Here is a 19,527-nt window from a genome sequence, read left to right as displayed (position 1 = left end):
ATATGTTATCTTTTCGAAACTGAGAGAGACACCATTTCCAGAAAACCATGTAATAACATTTTTTACAAAATTACTTACCATTTCTTCTGTTACTGTATGTATTGTGTATGCCTGGATTGATTACGTTACAACTGTTGTCTGCAAAAAGAACCAATTCTGCCTGCTGAGTACTACACAATCTTTTCTGAAGGTATCTGTCTGGAGCATAGCCTTATACAGAACCAAAATGTGGATGATAAGCGGTTCAGACAAGAAGAGAATAGAAGCTTGTGAAATGTGGTGTTATGGAGGAGGGCTGAAGTCTAAGTATTCGTAACAAAGATCCCAAATTTACTTACCTCCAGGAAATCTGTCATGCTCATATTACACTTGGAAGCAGAGCTGGCTATGAAACGTATACCATAGGAAAGAGTAGGGGTGGGGATAGTTCACTGCAGTCAACAAAAAGGTTGTCTATTGGGCCCGATTTTGAATATGACTGTAAAGTTATCTGGACACATATAAGAGGTCTAGGTGAAATCATGTAAATTGCTGGATTTTTTTACCAGACACCCAATTCTGCCATGACAGTTTTGGAGTCATTCAAAGGAAGTCTATGCTCAGTAGTGCAAAAATACCCAGATCATGCAATACTACTTAGCAGTGAACTTAACCTACAGAGTACAGATTGGGACACCTTCGGATTCATTGCAGGGGATACATGTTTTCCAAAAACTGTCTGTTTACTTTCATTGCCAGCATTTGTCCATTGCTTTGACTGCCGTTTTGAATCTGGTGTGTAATGATGGATCCAGGTTCCATCAACAGCCACAAATCCTTCAGATTGTGATCAAATGAGGCCGGCCATTCTGTTGAAATGTAGTGCCAGATCCGCTGTGAGCAACATCAGCACCTACCTCGCACACAGCTTGTTCACAGCCAATCACCCTTGCAGGATACTGCGCACTTGGTCAGCTCAGACGCCTACAGTCTTACCGAGCTTACAAATTTTTATTCTGTGGCCTTGCATGACATATCACAGATTTTGTCAGTGGTTTCCTTTGTGGTGACCTCAAGTGGAAGCCCGGAGCGTGCTTCATCTTTGATGCTTGTCTGACTATGCTCAAATTCATTAATCCAAATGCAAATGGTCTTCCATCATGATGCAGCGTCTGTGTGAACTTCGTCCAATTCTGTTTTGATTTACGCTGCAGTCCAATTCTTCAAAAATGAAAATGTTTAATGACAACACACAACTCGGTTTTCTCCATTTTCAATCGCAGGGAACACACCGATCAATTCAGATGGTTGTCGACAACGAACTGTACACTGTACATTGTTGAAATTCTTTATACAGTCCTTGGAATAATCAGACTTAACAATCATGAAAGTGCAACAAAGATGTTTCATTCTTTCACGGAAATTTAAGAGTGTTATCAAACCACCTTCGTAGCCATTCTGTTGGAACACAGTTCTTTGGTGGCATAGTTTGCCAGGCAAACTGCTGACATCTGGGACCACATATATTCTATGTGCCAGAGTGTAAGACACTGCTGTGTTGTGCAGCTCGAGACCTGCAGCTCCCAGCAGAGGGGGAAGATGTCAAATAGTCTTGTCGATGAAATAGTGAATGATTTGCACAATATTAAACAGCGGCAACAGATAGTCGGGAAAGCCTGAAAAGTCACACCAGGGTGTACTGTAATTATTTAGCACAAATGTATCTGAAATATAAATGTTTTTTGAAACATTTCTCCTTATACAGGCCTACTGAGTCCCCCCCCCCCCCCCCCCTCCAAATTAATTTGGCTAATATTTCACTCATACAGACAGCTGGGGAATATGGCCCATGCATGATGGGGAACTGTAAATTTTTTCTGCTGATGTGAGATGACACATAACAACGCAATACAAGCCAGCGCCAATATGGGCCAAGATAGGCCTAGATGGATAATTACCTTCCACCTCAAAGATCACCTGACCTCAATCCCCTAGATCAGTGTTTCTCAGTGTGGTCTGTGGACCCCTTGGGAGTCTACTAAATTTCTGCCCTGAAGCCAGTTAACCATTATGGAATGGAACATCATAATATTTCATTCCAGAATCTTACTCTTAATGCAAAACACTCGTTAAGTGAAACAATTTATCCCTTATAAATTAATGTAAAACACAGTAATAAGTTCGAAGCAGAAAAAGTACTAAAGTTTTATCTTATTCATGCCATTTATTTAAAGAAAATTATATTACATACAATACATAACTAACACTTTTGTACTAGGAAGCTGTCTATAGTCATTTCTTTTTGCCGATGCTTCCAACAACCTGGAGAAAATGCAACAGAGCACTAGTGTCAAATAAATTTGTAGCATGCATAGCCATTGCTTTATTGGGGTGATGATTTTCAATGTACGATGCAACCAATTTCCATGCTTTCAGCATTTCTCTTATTGCGCCAGAAGATTGCCGCTTTGTTGTCACCTCCTCCTCCTCTGAAGAGCTCCTCTCCACTACTTCCTGCTGTAAAACACACTGCAATTTCATAAGCTCTTTGGTGGCCATTTCTTGTCTGTGGTCTTCCACAAGTTCTTTGATACCATTGTTATCCACTTCTAGTCTAGTCCCATGCTCTTGACCAAAGACACAATCTCATTGACTACAGGCTCTGCAGGTACTGACTCAAATGCCTCAGAGTTACATCCGACAAGAAACTCTGGCCGAAACTTCTTCCAAGCAGAAGTGAGAGTTCTCTTGGTAAACCCCTCCCAAGCCTCTTCGATCATCTTGACGCAGGCGATGATGTTGAAGTGACATTTTCAAAACTCTCTCAGAGTGAGATTTGTAGCTTCAGTCAACTCAAAGCAATGCTCTAAGAGTGCTTTAGTGTAGAGCTTCTTAAAGTTAGAAATAATCTGCTGGTCCATAGGCTGGAGTAATAGAGGCAGAAATTGGATGTTGATGAATTGAAATTCTTCAAGGAAGTGGTCTGGTAGGACTGGAGAATGTTCTCATTAATAGGGTCACCTTGCAACTGCCTTCATTTATCCTTATAAGGACCAACCTTTCGGCATCATCCAGGATACGAAACCATTATTTAGATACTCTTTGTCACTTCCTTTGAAGCATCTATCTCCTTAATCTTGTCCTCGTTCTTGAGGTTAGCGTAAACAGATGATGCTAAATCAGCAATGCTCACACCACGTTCGCATTTCTCTATGACTTTACATTTTATTTCAGAGGTCCTTATCTTTCTCTTATGGTTGTCTTCTTTTGGCTCTGTCTTCAGGAACACTTCTACAAAGGTTTTAAAATTTGCACAAAAAAAAAAAAAAAAAAACACTATGTGAACAGAAGTTTGGAAAAATATGTGATCATAAGATGCACTAAGATGGTAGCAGAAACAGAGCTAAACCCAGTCTGCAGCTCATACTAACGACATTGTTCATGCCATTGCCAAGAATGAAAAGCGTTCATACTGCTGAACGTTTTCCCCCTGCATGCGAATGGCTGGTGACAACACACTAGGGTCCCAGTTTCGAATTAAGAAAATGAGCATCCCATAAATTGCTTTCGGGATGCCAGTTTAGCCCCGGTTTTGTTATGCCAAATAAATACTCTCATACCATCTATTTCTTCCCAAATTCTGGCATGGATTAGTATTTTAATTGTCACTGTTAAGCAAAATAATGATTTGTGTTTCACTGTTGCACCTGCCAGCATCTATCAAGGGCTTCTTTCTATTATTAGCTCTTGCCTTGGGATTCAGTTCAATTAAGACATTGCAGCTACACAGTTCTCTGTCCGAGGCTTATTATTCTTAGTTCACATTTGCGTGTGTGTTAAGTGAGCTCCAAATGGCAAAGTGAAAGTGTTCCTTTCAAGACAAATGGTCTTTCATCAAATGAGGAAGACATGACTATGAAGTGGAATACGTAAGTCATATGTACCCATTTCACATGGTAGATAGGTAGATATTACAGATTACTTAGGTAGGCAGCCAAAAGCATAAATCAAACATGTACTCTGTACTCTGCTAGCACTTTACAAAAGAGAGAGAGAGAGAGAGAGAGAGAGAGAGAGAGAGAGAGAGGGAGAGGGAGAGATCTTTTTTATTTCAAAGTTATCAAAACAGAGCCAACTAGTGGCAGCAGCTGAATTAGCAATGAGTTATCATATCGTTAAACATCATGTCTTTGAAATCTGTAGACTGTACTTCTAGGCTAAGCTCCAGTCTTTTTAGCGATTCTGTCACAGCAACGAGTGTGACATTGGGCAGAACCAAAACAACAGCACTTTTGAAAGCAGTTTTGGCACCCGACACTATCAAACAAATATGCGACGACCTTTCACTGGCCAGCTATTATTCAACAGCTACAGATGCGAGTAATCATAAGGCTGAAAAAATATTTCCATTAATTGTTCAATATTTTACACCTCAGAATTGTATTCTGAAATTGCTTAAATTAGTTTCGCTGCCAAGTGAAACCGCCTCCACAATAAGTAAGTACTGCATTACTGCATTAGAAGAAAATAAAATTGATAAGAGAAAAATTTTGCGGTGACAATGCTAACAATTTTGGAGTGCAACGAGCAGATACAAACAATGTATTTGCTACATTGAAAAGTGAAGTAAAAGAAAATCTTTTCGGAGTTGGCTGCCCTACTCACATACTACACAATGCTGCTAAGACAGCCGCTGATGTGATGTGTGTTGATGTAGAAACCTTTATAATTAAACTTTCCAATTATTTCCCCATATACACAGTACAAATGGAGCATAGAGTATAATGCACTGTTGTTACATACAAAAAAACGGTGGTTATCTTTGTTTGTTGCTGTAGAGTGAGTACTGAAGTTATATGATGCTCTTAAATCATTCTTCCTCTTGGAAGAAAAGGCACTTAAATTTCTGGCAACCCTATTCCAGAACCTGTTAATGGAGGCATATCTGAGGTTCCTGCTAGTCAGTTGAGCGCATTTCTGAGACAAATACTTACTCTTGAGAAAGCAGACAGCAGTGTTATAGAACTAGCTGTGATTTTGGAAAATACTAGTAGAATCATAAAACGTTGTAAAGTGAGTGACATCTCTCTTGCAGAACAGTGAGGTTGCATGAACTAGCGAAATTCAAAAATTTCATGTTGATGTAGAATAGTTTTATGAAATGTGTACAGCTTATTTAGAAAAATGGGCAACAAATCTCAGGGAGTATTCCATTTTTAAATGGATATTGCTGGAAGCAGCACCTGAGTGGAGCAATGTGGAAAGGACAATAACATTAGTACAAGGTACAGGACTGTCAGTAGATGATAGTTTATTGTGTGAGCAGTTTTCTTTACTCAAGCAGTTCACTGAATCAGAAATCAACGAAAATAGCAATAACTGGGGTAGTAAATCATATCAGGAGAAATGGACCTATTTCTTTCGACAGATTGGAAAAACAGCATTCTCAGTTGCTGAATCTATGTGAATTCGTCTTCAGTATTCCAGGGCATAATGCAAATGTGGAATGAGTATTTTCTCTCATGAATGTGCAATATACTGAGGAACAAACAGATTACAAGTATCAATGGTCAAAGCAATAATTAAATGTTTTTAATTATTAAACGAGTTGCTCTAAGTTTTATGAATACATAATACAGCAGAAAGATCTTATCTCCAAAGCTCAGAATTCAGATAAGTATCAGGTGTAGGATAACAAATTATGTGATCTTTGCTCTTCAACATACAGTGTTTCAGCAGACAATTTAGTATCTCATATTAATATTTCAAAATAAAAAATTCTTATGTTACCAGTATTAATACTGTAAAATGTTATTACCATTTGAATGCCCTCCCTTGAGTACTATTAAATTAATTACAGTATGTGAAGTGTTCATTTATTTATTCATTTTAATAAATCAATTGAATACAGCAGTAATTTGCACAAATATTTCACTTTTTTTAACATTAAGAAACATGTCCAGAAATGTCCCAGTTTATGATTCACAAATTATGGCCATTTTAGTTAATTTTAGAAAAACCTCCCGGTTTGCTAGCAACAAATTTGGACAACCCTATATCACACTAAATCGTTGTCACTCGTTATGAGAAAACACCTCTCATTAAGCAAGTCTTTTTTTACAATTTGTTTTGCTCGCTACGCAAATTGCGAGTTATGGGAGGTGTTTGCTAAGTGACGTTCAACTGTACAGGGCTACTTAGGACTACTTCAAGTGAGTGAAATACCTTCTCTGTTGGGGCACTTTTTCAAAAATCATTGTACATTAGCTGCACAACATCTCAAAATTTCATGGATTTCATCTCCAAGTTTTCCAGTTTTTTGACAGGCCTAATGGTTTGAGTGAAACCGTTAGCACCAGGAGTAAAGTGTACTCATTGGTTCATAAACAGAGAAACTTTGGCAGTGAGAAAAATGCCTGAGGATTTGAAATGTCTTCTGTATGAAGTTACAAAACACGTTAATTTCATAAAATCACATTCTCTTATTTCTTATCTTTTCACAGTTTAATGTGAAGAAATTGGCAGTGAACACACTCAACTTTTCTTACATACTGACACCCTTCTTTGAGCTGCATAATGAAGTGTGTTTGCTATTTTTAGACAAGCAACATTTGTTACAAAACACTTGTAGGACACTTAAGAGAACTATCCAAAAGTTTTCGAGGATATTTCCCTGTCCCACAGCCCGGTAATTGTTGGACTAAAAATCCTTTCACTAATGTAGAAATTGATGACATACAGGGTATGAATATCTCTGACACAAGACAAGAACAGCTATTGGAACCGTCCTGCCCTACTTCACGGAAAAACATTTTAAAATATGAATTTTGTAGCTTTTGGTTGCATGTGTGCTATGTGTATGAAGAGCTGTCTAAAATATCATTGCAACATTTTTGAATTTCCCTACCACTTACTTATGTAAGCAGACCTTTCCTGCTCTTTGCAGTAATAAAACCTCAAAGCGAAATCGTCTTCATGTGGAGTTGGACTTAAGATTGATGGCGACACAACTTATTCCAGATTTCAATGGAAATAACAAAAAATGCAATGGAAACTGCATGTACGAATATCAACAACGGAGGAAAAGACATATTGCTATTTGCCATAACGAAGACAGGTTAGGTTGCAGACAGGCATAATTAAAAGACACTTACACAAAGCTTTCAGCCACAGCCTTCATCAGCAAAAGAGAAAAACACACCACTCATAAACGCAAGCAAGCACACCTCACACAATTCTCTACAGTAGCTAGCACTCTATCTTCTCTTACTTTGTTGTTACTTACTGGATTATTTTCCTTGATCTTTTTCTTGTCAGTGATAACTCTAATTAGTATATTTAAAACAACACTGCAAGGAACTCCACAGATCGCTTTCCGAATAAACAGGGGTTCACGTTATCGGAAAGTTTGAAAACCACTACTCTAGATTTTTCTCTCTCAGCAGTCAGATGTACAGCTGATACCGTCTAAGAACTAGAGCAGCGAACTGCACAGTCTTGTCAAGATTTACGAGACAATCGTACAGTATCTGAGATAATTCGTATCTTTGAATGTTACGATGACATGTCAAACATCTCCCTTTAACAGTTACCAGTTTACAGTGAACTGTAACATGTAATGGACTGAAGCAATACTGTATTTCTTGCCATGGCAGGCCAGAGGTGAAATTTGTGACCAATTAGTTGGGAGCTCGATCGAAGAATTTACATTTCAAATTTACTAACTATAGTCCGATTAAATCCCAAAGAAAGCAGGTGTTGACAGATGTGAAAATTACCGAACGATCAGTTTAATAAGTCACGGCTGCAAAATACTAACGCGAATTCTTTACAGACGAATGGAAAAACTAGTAGAAGCCGACCTCGGGGAAGATCAGTTTGGATTCCGTAGAAATATTGGAACACGTGAGGCAATACTGACCCTACGACTTATCTTAGAAACTAGATTAAGGAAAGACAAACCTGCGTTTCTAGCATTTGCAAACTTAGGGAAAGCTTTTGACAATGTTGACTGGAATACTCTCTTTCAAATTCTGAAGGTGGCAGGGGTAAAATACAGGGAGCGAAAGGCTATTTACAATTTGTACAGAAAGCAGATGGCAGTCATAAGAGGCGAGGGACATGAAAGGGAAGCAGTGGTTGGGAAGGGAGTGAGACAGGGTTGTAGCCTATCCCCGATGTTGTTCAGTCTGTATATTGAGCAAGCAGTGAAGGAAACAAAACAAAAATTCGGAGTAGGTATTAAAATCCATGGAGAAGAAATAAAAACTTTGAGGTTCGCCGATGACATTGTAATGCTGTCAGAGACAGCAAAGGACTTGGAAGAGCAGTTGAACGGAATGGATAGTGTCTTGAAAGGAGGATATAAGATGAACATCAACAAAAGCAAAACGAGGATAATGGAATGTAGTCGAATTAAGTCGAGTGATGCTGAGGGAATTGGATTAGGAAATGAGACACTTAAAGTAGAAATGGAGTTTTGCTATTTTGGGAGCAAAATAACTGATGATGGTCGAAGTAGAGAGGATATAAAATGTAGACTGGCAATGGCAAGGAAAGTGTTTCTGAAGAAGAGAAATTTGTTAACATCGAGTATAGATTTAAGTGTCAGGAAGTAGTTTCTGAAAGTATTTGTATGGAGTGTAGCCATGCATGGAAGTGAAACATGGATGATAAATAGTGTGGACAAGAAGAGAATAGAAGCTTTTGAAATGTGGTGCTACAGAAGAATGCTGAAGATTAGATGGGTAGATCACATAACTAATGAGGAGGTATTGCATAGGATTGGGGAGAAGAGAAATTTGTGGCACAACTTGACTAGAAGAAGGGACTGGTTCGTAGGACATATTCTGAGGCATCATGGGATCACCAATTTAGTATTGGAGGGCAGCGTGGAGGGTAAAAATAGTAGAGGGAGACCAAGAGATGAATACACTAAGCAGATTCAGAAGGATATAGGTTGCAGTAGTTACTGGGAGATGAAGAAGCTTGCACAGGATAGAGTAGCATGGAGAGCTGCATCAAACCTGTCTCAGGACTGAAGACCACAACAACAACAGTCCGATTAAAATTACTTTGTAGTTGATGTCTGTCAGTTGTCGCTGCAGTGTTGCCACATCACCTATCGACGACCGCTGTGTTGTAGGTGCCACACAAACATGGTTGATCACTTGACAAATGCTGTTAATGTGTGCAGAGCAAGGTTGGAAGTGGCCGCCGTGAAGTACGAAGGAAATGTGAGATGCTCTGTGGACGGCTGCTTTTGAGTGACCAATGACTAAACTTTGGCTGACAACGGGTGTTGTTGCCCTGACTTTAACTCGTGTCCTAAACTAACCACAATCACATGATGTGCACTGTATCCGAGAAAACGGTGATTGACCATCTGCGGCAGAAATAAGATCACGATCACTTTGTTCACGATGTTTGAGTCTGACTACTGGTGCAAACTCGAGACAGAAAAATTTCACAATATGTTTGTTTGCATAGCCATCTTCCACAGCAAAATTTCAGTTTTTGTGGTAAAAGCAAACTGTAATTTCTTGCTGCCACGGGTCACCTGTACCTATGATCTCACACTGGCTACATGGGATGCAGCATTATCAACCAATGAGCAGCTCTGGCTCTCGGTTGCAGATTATAGGAGACACAGGCAGAATCCAAATGAAAAAAAGAATGATAGGAAGAAAAATATGAGCAAATAAAAAAGTAAATACAATGACAAAAATGGCGTGGCGAAGTATTAGAAAAAAAAAAAAAAAGAAAGAAAGAAAAAAATATATATTTATCTCAATTAACTGAATAAGAATGATAATCAGTATCTTTTGATTAGATTTGGAAAAATAAATAATTTTGCTCCATTTGATGAGAATCGAAGTTACAACCTTCCAGATGTCAGTTTTACATGCTAGCCACTACAAAATGCCATTACACTGCAAAAGGCTGTTGTTATTTATGACAACAGTGTCCCAGTCATAATGATTAACTGACAGCCTTCAAAAATTCGGTTTCACACTATGTCGTGATACATATCTAATGAAAGCCAATCTCTGTGATTATAATAACTCTATAAATAATGCTGAATTGAATCTTGTGTGGAACGATCCAGTAGTGCTTGGTTAGTACAGTGTATGAAGCATGCATATTTAATTAGCATCGGTGTGTGAATGGGGGCTGGGCAAGGGAGGGGGAGGCGGAGGGGGAGGGGGAGCAAGTGTTTGAACGTCCTATTGACATTGAGGTCATTAGAGATGGAGTACAATCTCCTATGAGGGAAGGAAAGAGAAAGAAATCGGCCTTCCCCTTTCAAAGGAAATCTCTCGGCATTTGCCTGGAGCAATTTTGGGAACTCACGAAAAAACTAAATCTGGACTGCTGGACGTGGGTTTGAACAGTCGTCCTCCCAAATTCAAGTCCCGAGTCCAGTGTGCTGATCAATGTGGTACGTCGCTCAGCGTGTGTGTGTGTGTGTGTGTGTGTGTGTGTGTGTGTGTGTGTGTGAGATCATCATGTGTGATGAAATAAGATTATAAATAAAAGGGCGAGACCCAGGATTCAGTATCCAAACACATCAAGAAAGAAAACCAGACAAGGAATTGGAAGTGAACTTGTGCCAGTTTGGCTACGACAAATGGTACAGGCATGATATTTAGCAATCTGATTGGAGGAAACCACCTACAACACATGAAGTGTCAACTATCACATAATTTTAATCGGTCTATAGATCAATAGTTTATATTGAAATCTGTGGCATCTCATAGCCACACTTTTGAATTGTTACAGCTTGTTTGCAGATGCAACATGTCAGTTTTAGTATTAATTAAAAGTTTGAACATACTTATACAATGTAATGAAATAATAAGCAACCATGTGCACAAAAGAAATTTAACTTCTTCACCAGTTTTGGGCACTTAGTGCCCTTCTTCAGAATGTTACACCTATCACATTATTAAATTCTTTTATATGACTGATTGCTTATGATTTCGTTACACAGAACAACGGTTGTTGAGGAGGCATAAAATACTATACTTATACAAGTAATTTGAAAATTATTTAAATAGGCTTATTTCACACAGTTTACATTAATATTGTCTTTCTTAGTGACAGAATCAACATTCTCGAGTGTCTGTTTAAAGATTAATTAATTAAACTATATTTTTCTACAGCAGGATTAAAGAAGGCTTCATTATCATATTGTTTAAATAAACAATGAAGTCTTTAAATTGAGAACTTTCAGCAGCTTGTAGCTGACTAGATAAAATCAAACATATTTCTATAATTAGAAAAAGTACTTTGATAATCCATGCAATACAATGAACAAGCACAATTTTGTGCTTCACTTAAACTGATTGAATTATCCAAGGTTGAACATTATAAGTTCACAGCAGTGTAGGTACATCAAATCAATCAATTTTTCAAATGCTCTACCTATATAACGGCTAACACAGCTCGTAGTGTATGATCCCAGTTGCAGGCCGCCTACCTAACTGCTCCCAGGGGCAACAAAAATTTTGTATTTAGTTTTCAGCATTTCATATGATTACTGACTGAATTTAAAAATTTAAAATGCTGTCATAATTCACTCATTAAGAGATATAATCTTACATTAAAGGTTTAACACAAAAGTGAAGTATTACGGTTAGAAACAGCGTTATGTCTTAAGGCAGTGTAACTCGTGGTGCACAAATTACTCAGACTATATTCACTCAGTATTTGAAAATGAGAGTCCTCAGTGACTTAAACAAACTTTACATATAATTTCAAACATTTTGGAATCTTTTTGCTTGCTGACATGCCCCTAAAAAAACAATGGAACGAAGAAAGTTCATCACTTATTACATCCGTGCAGTAAAACTGTAGCATCATGCAGTATAGTATCAATGCATCAGTATTAATCTGATAGTTCTTTACTACTGACTCTGTTCAGAACACAGTTTGCTGACAGTACCTACATACAGGGTGTTTGGAAATTCCCTTTACAAATTTCTAGGATTTGCAGAGGGGAATGAGTACATAATATTTTGAACAAGAACTCATGTCCAAAAAGTCATTCAGTGACGATGTGGGGCATCAAAGTAAAAGGTGCTGGCACCTGTGAATGCGTGTATATATAGGATGATTAAGTGATGACGTTACAAACTTTCAAGGATGATGGAGAAGGATAAATGTGTCAATTTGAGGTGAGGATCCATGTACTGGAAACAAACGAGTCTAAAGTTATACGCAAAAACCATTCTGATACCTCTGTCATGTACTGGGATTGTTGCAGCTGAGATTGTAGGGCAGGCAACTTTCAGAGTTGGTATTATGGACCAAAAAAAGGAAAAATGTCCAGTAAACATGGACTCTAAAATGCATACCTTAAGATCCATGAGCATTTGTCCAATAACAGTGATATGAAACTTCCTGGCAGATTAAAACTGTGTGCCAGACCGAGAATCGAACTCGGGACCTTTGCCTTTTGTGGGCAAGTGCTCTACCAACTGAGCTACCCAAGCACGACTCACGCCCCGTCCTCACATCTTCACTTCTGCCAGTACCTCGTCTCCTACCTTCCAAACTTTACAGTAGCTCTCCTGCGAACCTTGCAGAACTAGCACTCCTGAAAGAAAGGATATTGTGGAGACATGGCTTAGCCACAGCCTGGGGGATGTTTCTAGAATGAAATTTTCACTCTACAGCGGAGTGTGCGCCGATATGAAACTTCCTGGCAGATTAAAACTGTGCGCCGGACCGAGACTCCAACGCGGGACCTTTGCCTTTCGCGGGCAAGTGCTCTACCAAGGATTAAAGCTGTGAGGACGGGGCGGGAGTCGTGCTTGGATAGCTCAGTTGGTAGAACAATCATTGTGCTGCAGAAATATGAAGATGCACACCATTTTATTTGTTTTAAGTATGTGTTAACTGAAAAATTTGGTCAGTGTACTCGAGAGCCGGCAAATGTGATGAACTGTGATAATTTCATCATTGTGTGGCATCTGCATGCAATGGGGATGGTTCAAAAAATCGGGTGTATAGGTACTTCATGTTATAAGCCAAAACCCCATGGATGACCATATGTGTATTTCCGCATGATCGTCATCTATTGGCTCGTGAACAACAACCGTTCCTATACTGTATCATTACTGGTGGTGACAAATTGTGTCTTTATGCTTAACCGAGGAAAAGAAAAGAATGGATGAGCCCAAACAAAGCAGCAACTCCCTTAAAGAGACATGCATGCATCCACAAAAGATAATGTTAAGCATCAGGTGGAAACTGACGGTGAGGTGTACTATGAAATGCTTCCCCGGAGTGAAACCACCACCACTTACATTTACTGTCAACAAATGAGACCTCTTGCAGATGCAGTCCAAGGACAACGATCAGGAAGACTGCCTGAAGTGATGCTACTCCACAATAACAACTGCCCGCATTCTGCTAGACTGACAATAAACGCTATACAGGAGTCAGGTTGGGAAGTCATTCTGCACACACCTTACTCCCCTGATCTCGCACCCTCATATTTTCACCTTTTGTGCTCTTTATCTAACAAACTTCAACAAACTTCCTTTCCAGATGAAAATGTGCTCCGAATATGGCTTGACGAGTTCTTCATCTTAACCCTTAACTACTATAGACATTCTCTCAGACCGCTACTAATTTTTGTGCCGAGATATTTCTCACACCCCTGCAAAGCCAAATGGACTCTTCTGTGTACCTTCCTATTGGCTGTCAAGCTACACGTGCCAGCATTGTTGCTGCTCTTTGTTTCGTAATTATTAGCCTTAAGAGGTCTCTCAGACGTACCATAGTGTTTGCGCGCCGCGTTTTTGTTGCATGCTAATGTTTCTCCATAGTGGGGAAAGCTGGGCCTTCTATGCAACGTGTATTATGTGAGGCAGATGTGGATGATCAAGATCTCCCCGTTGAATCTTCGGATGAAGACTTTGATGACAGCGATAATGACCCAGATTCTGAGATGTTTAGTGATCACAGATGTTTAGTGATCACGACACTAATTCAGAGCACGAAACTGCAAGTAAGAAAAGATGTTTTTGATGGAGAAAAAATCAGCCACCAGCTAATGTAAGAACAAGGGAACACAACATCGTCTTGCAGCTTCCTGGACTGCGACAGATGGCGAAAAGTCTTGGAGAAAACCCTGCTGTTTTGGAGGTATGGAAACTGTTCTTTACATCAGACATTCTAGACGAAATCATTCGATGGACAAATCTGAAAATATCTAAGCTTGCACAGTATGCTAACGATCACTTATCCTATCTACAAGATGTTGATTTCATTGAATTGAAGGCTCTAATTGGTCTGTTAGTGTATTCAGCCATTTTCAAGTCTGGGAATGAGTCTGTTTACAGCTTGTTTGCAACCGATGGAACAGGCAGAGATGTTTTCAGATGCACTGTTAGCAAAGAAAGATTTCTGTTTCTATTGTCTGCATTACGATTTGACAATCCAGATGGTCAGATGGAAAGAAAGAAAATAGACAAATGAGCAGCAATTTCACAAATCTTTTTGTGTTTCATCAAAAACAGTCAACTTTGCTACTCTGTGGGTGCAACAGTGTGTGTCAATGAAATGCTTCTTCCTTTTAGTGGGAGGTGTGGGTTTAGAACGTACATGCCAAACAAACCGGCAAAGTATGGCCTGAAAGTTCAGTGTTTGACTGACGCTCGTACAAATTACTTGTACAATACATATATTTATTCTGGAAAAGGCAGCGACAGTCACACCCTTCCCAGCCATGAGAAAGGTCATAGTGTCCCTACAAAGGCTGTTCTTCGATTGGTGAAACCCACTGAAAACACAAGGAGAAATGTTACATGTGACAACTGGTACTGATCAGTAGAACTAGTCAATGAACTTTCAAAAAAAGGTATCACATACGTTGGAACGCCGAAAAAGAACAAAAAGGCGATCCCACAGAACTTCTTACCTAATAAGAAACATGGTGTGAAGACATCTGTTTACGGTTTTACAGAAGACATGACTCTGGTTTCCTTCATGCCCAAGAAGTCCAAAGCTGCAATACTGATCTCTCCTATGCACCATTCAGTAAACAATGATCCTGAATCAGGAACACCTGAGATCATCCTGTTTTATAACACAAAAAAAGGTGGTGTGGACTGTCTCGACCAGAGGTGTGCAGCTTATTCGTCAAGTCGCCAGACAAGAAGATGGCCTTTGGCCATTTTCTTCACATTACTGGATGTTGCTTGCGGTGTAAATTGTTATGTGGTACATCAAGCTTATCCAAAAGCAGAGGTAATGTCGAGATTGAGCTTCATGAAGACTCTAGCAAGAGACCTAGTTGAACCTCATATGAAGAGTAAAATTTCTATTGGACGCTTGCCATGAGAGTTGAGTGACACCATCAGAAGAATACTTCACTTACAAGATGAGCCTCAGACACCGAAAGAAGAATTCTAAAATCGAAAAAGGTGTGCCTTTTTCCCTCCTCGTCTGAAGAGGAAAACAAGTTATCCGTGTCAACAGTGTGGTGTTTAGATTTGTTTGGAGTGTTCCAGGAAGGTCTGTGTGATGTGTTTGCAGGTAGAAATCGACTAAAGTACGATTCAGTGGCACATGAGAACAAGTATTTAGTTTTTACTTGTAATTTTAGAAGAAAAATGTGGCAAAGTTTCTCCATTCGTAGACTTATGGACTGAAATATTCGCTCTACATTTCAAAGATGAGTTGTAAACTGAAAGTTGACTTCGCGCACAATTTATCGTAAGTCGAGTTGGATTTTTCCACCGAGTTATATTGCCAATCAGTTGTATAATCCCACTGACCAAAATCTGTGTGTGAGTAGAGACCTCACTATTTGCTGTTGTTTTCGTAACTCATAAAATAAAAATATACTCCAAATTTCGCTTTGTTTTAATTGTCGATGTGTTTAAAATACCGCAGTGTTTTAAAAAAATCAAATTTCTACAAAGACCATCTCTAAGAATTCTAATGAACGACAGGAAGTCAAGAAACTATATAGATTCAGCAAAATTCTTGTTTGATATATAAAATATAAAACTGCGGTCTGTGAGACCCCTCCATAGTAACTGTGTTCCTGTGAATGACCATAGTAGTTAAGGGTTAAGACCACATGATTTCTATAGTCACGGAATCGAACAGTTACCCCAGCACTGGCCAATGACTGACCTTTGTAAACAGTGAAGGAGAATATATTACTTATGACTAAAGTCTCTGTTTTCTGTATTTGTTGTGCTTATTAAACTTATGGAAAAATGCTACGAAATTATGCACCAATCCAATAAATAGGTAAAGAAAACAAACATTACATTTATAGTCCATGGTACTCTGCAGCAAACGATGTAGAACTCAGTGGAAGATGCAAAAAACTTTATAGTCTCGGCCACCACAGCCATGATATGTGTTGAGAAATAATACCACTTCACCTGTAAAATCCTTTTATTCTTAGGCACTACTCGTTTTGCAGCACTTATAGCTGCATCTTCAGGTACAAATCTGTATACAAGTGAAAAACAAATCATGTAGAAAAATACATACCATAATCACCCAGTTATAGGACGAGATTTTCCCCAAATTCGTCATTCGAAAAATACAGGGTCATCTTATATTCCCAGATTAAACTACTGATGCTTAGGTTAACATTTTACATTGCTTAACAGAATATAGATGAAAACTTGGATATTGAGGTCGCAGGTAGATATACGTATTGAAGAATTTGATAGGGCAGGACTGGACAAACGATAGAGTATCGACATTGCTCAAACAATCATGTGACATTTGACACATGTGGCACTAGTGTAACGACTACGCGAGAAACTATGAACTAGTCATAACAATGATCTACTGTTCTGCTTAAAATTTGACAATGTTCTGAAACACAGGGCGAAACAGCATAAAATTCTATCATCTTACAAACTCTTGTAGTATCTGAAAGGTTAGGAATAAAAGTTCACACACCTGTATTGATACCTGGTACAAACACCAACTTGCTTTTTAAGTAAAAGTAACATTCAAAAGGGGAATTGTTCTTCAAAAAACATTACTTGGTTCTAAACCCTGATTAATAATTAACTTGAGACTGTAAAGATTTACTAAGTTGGTTGCAAATAAGAAACACTGTGGCTGTTCACATAAAAAAATGGTTCAAATGGCTCTGAGCACTATGCGACTTAACTTCTGAGGTCATCAGTCGCCTAGAACTTAGAACTAATTAAACCTAACTAACCTAAGGACATCACACACATCCACGCCCGAGGCAGGATTCGAACCTGCGACCGTAGCGGTCACGCAGTTCCAGACTGAAGCGCCTTTAACCGCACGGCCACACTGGCCGGCGGCTGTTCACATATTAGAATACCAGGTAAAAATGTTGCCAGCTTTTAATCGGCTTTAGAACATGGTGGCATTCAGATGAAACAAGTTAATCGAGAATGAAATGTCTAACAAGCAAAGTCACTCAAATTAAACTGACTGTAATTGCTATAAGAATAAATTACAGCAGCGAGAATCGTCATGGAGATAGTACAAACAGAGGTCAGTAGATTGAGGGCGACCAAAAGTTCGAGAATTGGACAGAATTGTGCTTGTGACTGCGATCTTTTATTTATGTATTAGTTGCTGTTGTTATGTATGACTTGTTACATATGACTTGCACTGGAGGAGATATTGTGGTCCATGTTTCACGGCTGCTGAAGCACAGTAACATGGAAGGGTTGGAGGGGTAACAGTGATACCAGCTTGGCTGAGAACTAGATGAGTGTGGGGAGGGAAGTAGCGAGCGGGTAGCAAATTACGTCATATTACCAACTGTGGGAATCTATACCGCGTACTTTGGCTTTTAGGAACATCTACCACATTTAAACTGCAGTTTGTCTGAACCCATTCATTCATAGTCAGAATTGAAGTGACATTAAAATCTGACAAATACTCAACAATAGCGGTCATTTCTGCTGGAGATGATCAAAGTCTAGTTGGGAGCCAGGGGTGCACTTAGGTGCTTCGTGTTGCAGTGCTGTTGACACTCACTGTGACCTATGACAAGAATGACAGAGGGTGTGTCAACTGCTAGTTCTACACAGCCAAAGAGAGAGCAGTGGGCAGATGATATGTTTGGAATAAACAGCCAAATATTTGTGACAATGAAGATATAAATTTCTCAGATGTTCCATTAGCATGATGATGATGATGATGATGATGATGATGATTACAAAAGCTTAACACAAAAGACGACATGGTTAGTAAAGGAAAAATGTAGAAAAGGAAATGGTCCACAAATTAATGTTAACCATTTCTTTCTGTTTATTTTATTTCTACCGGTTTTATCAAAATGCGGACAACCAAAAAATGGCATAAATTTGGTATAGGCATAATGTTAACATTTTAGGCATATACTTTAAGTCAGTAAAATAGTATATAATTTTTATAAGTCAGAACATGTTAAAAATAAATTTTTCTTAAGAAACCTCTTGTAAAAAGGGGGATTGTCTTATAATCGGAATCATCTTATACTCGGCTAAATACAGTAAGCCTGAGATAAAGATTTAGGTTTTAATGGGAACGCTTGCACTGCAGTCCATTTTTCTTGACATACTATTATTATGGCAGTGGATTGCCACCTAGATATCATGTGATGGTGATTTTTCACCTCTACATGTTTATATTCAGTGATTGCCTCTTACATTTCCCCCTTATCCACTGAGACATTAAGCAAAATTCCTGTTCTTTGATTTTGATCCTTGTCTATACGTTTTATGAGAGAATTCTCCACTGTATCTTATTACCGTTAAAACATTCACCTTTTGCAGATAATCTATTGCACAGGACTGACTCTGAATGGTGGGTCTTCCTGTAATATGTTATGTAGGTCATGACTTGACTCCAGTAGTATATTTCTCATTACGTCCACATCTTAGGTTTGGGGTTATGTATTTTTATACATGACTGATTTCTCCACTTGTACACAGCTTGAAAATGCAGCTGTGAGTGCTGTGAAACCATTACCGTATTTACTCGAAATTAAGCCGCACATTTTTCCGGTTTTTGTAATGCAAAAAACCACCTGTGGCTTAGAATCGAGTGCAAAGTAAGTGGTATTTCTGAAAAATGTTGGTAGGTGTCGCCACAACTAACTTCTGCCGTCGAATATGTGTAGCGCTACACAGGCCTCTGCGGTAAATAAATTTAAAAAAAAGGTGGAAGACGAGCTTTTTTTCCTCCGCCCCGAGTTTCGACCACTGCATTTTCATACATTATACATCGAAATAAATACAAATTCCGTATTGTCCATCTTTTAGTGTTGCAGCGTTTCAATGTACAACGAAAATCCGACTGGTAAGACTGTTTGGGATGTTTGTCAATATGGCCATCTCTACGGTCTGAATTTTTTCCTACCTGTGAGAAGAGATGGTTGCTAATAGGAACTTTTATGAATTGTGAATCACATGCAGTATTCTCTTCACCATAAGAATAATACGAATATAAACATTTTGCATGTATTCTTTCGTGTTTGCTGCTGTCTCATTTAAATCCTGTCTGCCCAATAAACTACGAAACTACAGTGAG

General features: G+C 38.8%; 1 protein-coding gene across 1 annotated transcript in view; it reads right to left on the bottom strand.

Moving 5' to 3' along the window:
- The window catches only part of LOC124553360 (zinc finger protein 664-like), a 176,056-nt gene that overhangs the window by 123,988 nt on the left and 32,541 nt on the right, over positions 1–19,527 (bottom strand). The window lies entirely within an intron of this gene.

The sequence above is a fragment of the Schistocerca americana genome, chromosome 11, assembly GCF_021461395.2.
Source record: "Schistocerca americana isolate TAMUIC-IGC-003095 chromosome 11, iqSchAmer2.1, whole genome shotgun sequence".
Taxonomy (NCBI): domain Eukaryota; kingdom Metazoa; phylum Arthropoda; class Insecta; order Orthoptera; family Acrididae; genus Schistocerca; species Schistocerca americana.
This window is presented reverse-complemented; position numbering and strand designations above follow the sequence as displayed.